Source organism: Phyllostomus discolor, chromosome 4 (assembly GCF_004126475.2).
Source record: "Phyllostomus discolor isolate MPI-MPIP mPhyDis1 chromosome 4, mPhyDis1.pri.v3, whole genome shotgun sequence".
Classification (NCBI taxonomy): domain Eukaryota; kingdom Metazoa; phylum Chordata; class Mammalia; order Chiroptera; family Phyllostomidae; genus Phyllostomus; species Phyllostomus discolor.
This window is the reverse complement of record NC_040906.2, coordinates 81,641,676-81,649,089: the sequence shown is the minus strand read 5'-3', so window position 1 is coordinate 81,649,089 and position 7,414 is coordinate 81,641,676.

Below are 7,414 nucleotides of genomic sequence, written 5' to 3'. Positions count from 1 at the left end.
TGTCAACTAACCTGATCATCTGATATTCAAAACAGAGTATTTCCATGGAGAAAGAAGAGAAAATAGGAAGAAAGAGGCAACAAGGAGGTAAGAGGACAACCATCCCTCCTGCCAGGCCAGTATATGAGCGTGCAGAAGAGCTAAAAGCTATCATCTGAAATGGCTTTGGGAGAAGTGGTATCCTCAAGAGAGAGTAAGGGTCCAGAACATAAGCTGTCTAATTATAATGAAGCAGGAATTTTATTAGTCACAGTAGAAGAGATTCAGGAACTGGATACAGTTAGAAGATGTGATCAGAAAAGGAGTTCATGGGTTTATTGAATAGGGACAGAGGGGTAGCCTGGAGGCCAGGGCTTCTTATGTGGCTTTCTTTAGTTGAAACTCACTTTTTTTAAACTACTGACTTAGAGCTTTGATGGATTATGGGGAGACTATTATGGGACAAGGTATATGACCATAAATACATATGTACTGGTTTGTGTTTAAGAGATAATCTCCCTTGAGTTGTGGTGCACTATTTCTAAGAGATAATAATGTATAGAAATTATGTGGAAAGTAGAGTTTGGCTCTGGGTGATGAGATTTCTACTGATTAAGAGAAATTTGCATGGAACTGGAAAGAAGGGTTATTAGAATGCAAAATATCAAATCTGAAATCAAGCCTGTTTTATTGTTATGGCCATGATCCTTCCACTGTCACGCCAACAACAGTATGTCATGTCCTGATATTGGAAATAAAGATTTCAAAGGTAGGAAGAGAAGAAATTTACTTATATAGATTTTGAGCCTGTACATGAGTAATAGATAATATTTTGAAAGTCACAAGAGCAAAATTTTAATTTTTTTCCCCAAATTTGCCTTACTTTCTGTTGCTTTCAACTTCATTCCTACCTAATGCTAGAAAATATAATACAACCATTTTAACATAAATTTAGATGGGTAAATAATAGATTATTTAGTCATTTCAAATAAAAGCTCAAAGTCAGAAACTTTTTCTCTACCCATCCTTTTTCTAATCTGAACATTGTCAGTTAGGGGTAGGGGGAGATTCCGCTTCATTCTGAGGGATGAATATCAAATATACATTTGATATATACAGCACCAGTGATGTGAACAAACATGGTGCTATGGTCTCCATCAGCAGTGAAACAAGGTCACTGGCATCCACTGTGCTCTCACTGGCTTCCAGTCCCCCGCCCAGGCAGCCCTCTGTGGTTGCATATTCTCATCATAATATGAGATCTGTTGAGGACCAGTGGCCATGTCCCAGTCCTTGCACACGCGTTTGGGGCATAGCAGGTAGAGGAGTTAGGGATCTGGGGAACACTTGCTCATGACACTCTTAAGCCTATGGCAACACATACTGGAGTGTGGTGTCCTCTGTTGCCCTCTTGACTCAGGCTTAACCATGCTGTGCCAGAAGTGACCATTTCACTCTGCAGTAGCTGCCTGTGATGGCATAAAGGTTTCTATATGAGGTTTGAGGTCTCACTGGGCTTGACCCAGGATGGAAGACCCAGAAACACTGTACTATCAGACCTCAAATTTAACATGGACTTTTTTTGTGTTAGCTCATATATTTGACATAAAGTTGGGCATAGTTTCCCTCCCAACCCCCAAATTAAGAAGAATTGTCTCTGACATTTAACATTCTCATTTTTCTCCAATAGCCATACTCCCTTTCCTGCCATGTTTAGCTCATGAAGACATGGGGACGTGGTCAACACAAGAGGAAAAATTATTACTTACTGAAGTCATATGCATTATCTGTGGAGTAAAACACTTGACGCTGTTGTTGTTTGGTTCCCATAAAGAAAAGTCTTTGGAGATATCATGGATAAGACACATGGTAGGTTTTTACTTTCTCCTGAATTATCTATTTTTATTTAGTGAAAAGTTTGGGTTGATAAACGAACTAATATATATGACCATTGTCAAGTTCTTTGAAAAAAAGATGCCATTGGAATGGAAATAACTGTTTAAAATTCTTGAGAGTGAGAAAGAGAGAATGGGTAGATGGGTCATCATGCTTTCATTGACTTTCAGGCTGGTTCCAAATGGCAAATTATCACCTGGGCAAATACTTGCAATCAAAATGACCCTACTCCATTTGTTCAGAGTATTTCAGTACTTTGTTGACTGTGCAAATCATGCTCTCCATTATAAAAGGACATAAAATTTGCTACAAAAACCCTGTAATTTAGTGGAGCTCTAGGATGCAGTTTGAAAAGGAAGCAAGTGAAGAAACAGATACCCATCATCAAAGGGCAAAGATACCAACGGGAAGAAAAGAGTCAGAGCACACTGTGGAATTTGAGTTAAGGTGGCAGACTTTTACCTAGGTGTGGACAAACTCTACATGCTCCATTATTGTAGAGACCAGAACTATTTTTAAAATGAAGAGATGGATCTTGAATTATGGATTTTATTCTAAACAAGCTAAAGAGAATATTATGTAAATTTTTTTTAAGATTTTATTTATTTATTTTTAAAGAGGGAAGGGAGGGAGGGAGGGAGAGAGAGAGAGAGAGAGAGAGAGAGAGACATCAATGTGCGGTTGCTGGGGGCTCTGGCCTGCAAGCCAGGAATGTACCCTGGCTGGGAATCGAACCTGGGACACTTTGGTTCCCAGCCCACGCTCAATCCACTGAGCTACGCCAGCCAGGAGAATATTATGTAATTTTGATAGAACCAATCATCTTTACGGTGAAATAACATTCACTTTTTTTTCTTTTAGTTAAACATGAAATCACTCTATTTTGGAATAGCTCTTGAGGGGAAAAAAGTGAAGCACAATGACACACAACTGAAGAGCAAAGTACTTGGATGTAAAAAGAAAGAAAAAGTGAAGCATACGAACTCAGTAATAGAACTCAGATTTGGTGGGAACTGGCTGTCTCGGTGCTTTCATTTATTACTAGAGATTAATTTAACAACAATAATAGGGATGCACAGAGGCTAGATTGTAGCACAGCCTATGTAATTAGGTCAGCCCAAGTCTGAATTTCCACTGTACCATATAATAACTGTTTGATGTTGGGTAGATCTTAACCTGTCTTAGTTTCCACATCTTGCTGAAGTATCAGTTTTTCTCTCCATAAAGTGGAAATATTAAAACCCGCTTTATAATTTTCAGGAACAAATATATATTATATTGCTTAGCATTGTATCTGAAACATAGATTTAGGGCTTTTCATGTAGTTTCTCCCAGTAAATTTCCTATGCAAAGGATTGAACTGATAGTGCCTGAACTATCTAATTTTTCTTTCAAAGATGTTAGGGAATAAATTCAATGAAAGAATCCATTTGCTCTGCTTTTTTTTTTCTACTTAATGATTGATGTCAGAGTGTCCTGTTTGAAGAAGGCTAGAGGGACCTAGACATTAGAGTTTCCCTTAAACAGAAAGCAGATTTATTCCTTCTCACTATGCTTTGGTTGCTCCCCACCCATGTAAGCAATCAGTACCTTCTGGCTATGATTTTGTATTTATCACTGTTAGAAGTTATGCTAGTATAAATTAATCCACTGCACTGCAAGCTAGTGGTCATTCCTGAAATAGGAACCTATTTTTCTCCTCATGTTGGGACTTGTCCCCAGAAAAGGGCTTTGCACTGGGTAATGGGGGGTGGGGGGTCTCTAAAGAAAGCAAAATATAAAACAAACAAACAAAAAACTGGAATTCTTCAAGATCCAGCTCAAATATGTCCTGTTCATGAAATCTGTTTCTTTAATTTTCTAGTAAGAATTAATTGCTTTATATGCCTTCGGGTAGTTTTTTTATATGCAACATAATTTTATACTTCTGTCTTATTTCCTCTTTGTATATTTTTATATATTCTTACTTCATTCCTACTTGTCAGTCTCTCTTAGTTGTCAGCACCTCTGAGAGTGAAGCCTAGTCCTTTCCTTCACTGCTGGCTTTCCCATTCTGCCAGCATCAGGTCTTGTGCAGAAGTGTCCAAACAAGGTCAGCCCCTATCAATCACTCCCTCTCTGCAGAACCCCAAGACTTGAGATTCTTGGTCACTGGGACTGTGTCCATGAAAATGCATGTACTTAATGTGGGAATTGGGGCAATTTTAAGTATAATCATCTAAAACTCCATTTTGAGATCAAAGTTTGTGGAACCAGGCACTATGTAATGCAGAAAGCACTGGTCCAGCTGATATCCAGCTTCTTGGCTGAGAAATGATGCAGACTGGTGAAGCTCACTTCCAAGCAAAGACACATCTATTTACACAGCTGTGGCTGTTTCTGTTTCAAATTAACATTTGTTTCTCCAGTGCTCCTCTCCCTTCTCAGGGATGTTTTCTCACTGTTCCTGTAAATTATTTTTTTTCAAATTTTTGATCTAAACAGGTGAAAGTGGGTTTTTTTTGCAGGAAAGGGAAAAGCACTTGGCATATGTAGTTGCCTTAAATGACTAACTTTTGAGTTTAGTTGTTACCCTCCTAAAAATTAAATAATGTCTTTTTAAGGCACAAAACTGTGACTGTTACAAACTCTGTAGGTATCTATCTGGGCCAGATCTAAACATACTGTTCTTGGTGGGAAATGATTATGTCTTACAGATCCCTTTAATACTATTATACACAAGCCAGCAGACCTTTTGTTCATTCTTTTGATTGGAAATTTAAATCATACCTAAGAATTGTTCCAAAAGGTCTTGAGATAAATCCTTGGACACAAAGTTGCAACTCACTGCAGATTCTGATAGTTGAGTTACAACTTACTGAAAACCAGGAGTTTAAAATAGAAGCACTGACAAACCTTCAAGTCAGGGCAGCACAAATGGCGCCTTGATAATTTATAGTCTACAGACAGCTCTTGGGTTTATTATCACAATGACAAATGCACTGTCATTGTTAATAGGATATTTCCCAGCAAGGACTTCTTGTTATGCAAGCCAGGTTCGGTATGTCATGCAGCATGATAGCAATAAAGTCTACAAGAATTTGTAATGAACTTCAATTACTAATAGATTATGGTTAATGGGAAATATGTGCAGTAAAGATATAGGTTTTTATATGCACATTCTGGTATTCTACAAGGCAGTGATTTATGCTACAATTTATGTTAACATTTTCTACTATGAAAAGGTCCAATTTGGTAGAAAGTCACCTCACCCATAACAAATATTTAAGATAATTTTGCACATAAAATAAATGATGGTATAAAATTAGATATTAATGTATTTAATTTTAGCCTTTTTGTTTTTATTGAAAAGAGAGACTTTTTTCTCTTGAGTAGTGCTATTAAAAACTCTTGCTGTAAAACAAAAGCATAAGATGTAGTGATGTCTTTGAGTTAAATGTGACATTTGTGTGTGAATGTCTTTGTTTAACTTCCTGCTGTAATTGAGGACACAGTTAAGGTTTGATATATACTGATGTTTTGTTTATGGAAGTATTATTTTAAATTACGAAAACACATAATTATTCATGTTAAATTAACATGAATTTATAATCCACATCATGGTTTCTTTCACTATAGAGGTAAATAGCTGTGATAGAACATGTGATACACACATGATACCCATATTTAAATGATTTATGTTTGTGTGTCTTTGTCTCTGTGTATCACCCACAAATATGGTCCATATACATATATACACATTGACAAAAATGGACAAAATTAAAAAATGCTAACCACAGCCTAGCCAAGTATACACCAAAAAATAAAAATCAATTATCCTTTTTTGCAGTACATCTACGTGGTATATGCTTCCACCTGTCAGGCACTTCCTAGCCCTCCAGGATATTAGATCACTTGAGGCTGTATCGCAGTGCTGTGTTAGGTGACACACCTTGTTTTATTATTATAATTTTTCTGGTTTTTTTAAAGATTTTATTTATTTATTTTTAGAGAGGGAAGGGAGGAAGGGAGAGAGAGACAGAGAGAGAGAGAGAGAGAGAGAGAGAGAAACATCAATGTGCTGTTGCTGGGGGTTATTGCCTGCAACCCAGGAATGTACCCTGACTGGGAATTGAACCTGGGACACTTTGGTTCCCAGCCTGTGCTCAATCCACTGAGCTACGCCAGCCAGTAATTGTTCTGTTTTATTGCCAGTTATGGTTCATATCTTACTGTGCCTACTCTATGAATTAAATTTTACCATATTCATCTGTGTTGAGGGAAAACAACAGAGCACATGTGGGATTTGGTACCATCTATGGATTTAGGCGCCCACTGTGGGTTTTAGAACATAAGCCCCATGGATAAGGGGGGAGCTATGGTAGCTGACTTTGTGCAGATTAAACATCTGAGATACACCTACTTGATACAAGAGGTACACTTCTCATCTTGATATTTTGGCTTTATTTGGGAAAACAAATATTTTCCTTGGAAACAGTCACCCACTTTCCTAGGCCCATTATAACCCATGTTGTATGTTTCAAAGTTTTTCTGTTATTTTTCAGTGTTCCTTTTGTCCTACTTTATAAATACAAAGAAGATTTTGCAAAAGATAGGAAAGACTCGGGTCAGATTAATTTACTTATGGTAGTTAGGGCACGGGTTCAGCCACTGCTACTGTTAGTTAGCATTGTACATAGGAGGCAGATTGTCATTTTTCTCTTGTGTGGCAGTCCAAGGGTAGGCAGTGCATGCCTGAAGTGGCAACTGCTCCATCAGGTCAGGGGACTCTGCTCCTTTTATATATGGCCTTGCATTTCCTAGGGCATTGCCACTGTTGTCTGTATGGTCTGAGATATCTCACTATCACATCTGCATCCCAGTCATCCAGAAGGAAGAAGAACAGAAAGAGAACACACCTTCCTTTGTCTGCATATCCCACAAATTGCTACTTCTTACATCCCATTGGCTAGAGTTTAGTCATAGAACTACATATAACTAAAAGGGAGTCTGAGAAATATAGTCATATGGGTAGCCATGGACCTAATTTAAGAGAAAAAAAAACACAGTATGTTACCATAGAAGCGGAGAATTGCTATTAGGAAATAGTTTCTGTCACATTACCTTCACCTCTCTGCCCAGCTAAAGCTACACAGGTCTTATTATTTGCCACTACAAAGTCTCTTGTGTTACAGATTCAAAAACAGATTCTATTTACATGAGAACAAAATAATGGATCAATTCACTGGGGTTGTCCTCCCTTACCCAACAGGGTAAGCCATGGTCATACAGGAGCTGCCTTTTGAAAGTAATACATTATTGGACCAAGGTGGTTAAGTTAAACAGGTGTTCTCTTTGTACCAGAGTTGCCAGGTGAGATTAGTCCCCAGGAAATAGAACGGAAATTCAGAAGCTGGGAGAGAACTCTTAAAATTAAACTTGGAAAGCTAGGAAAAAAAGAAACAAAGAAACAAAAAATTCACATGCATCTACATCAGGAGCAGCTAGGATATAGTGGTTACGAAGATAGTCTCCAGGGTTCATCTGCATGGGTTGGAAT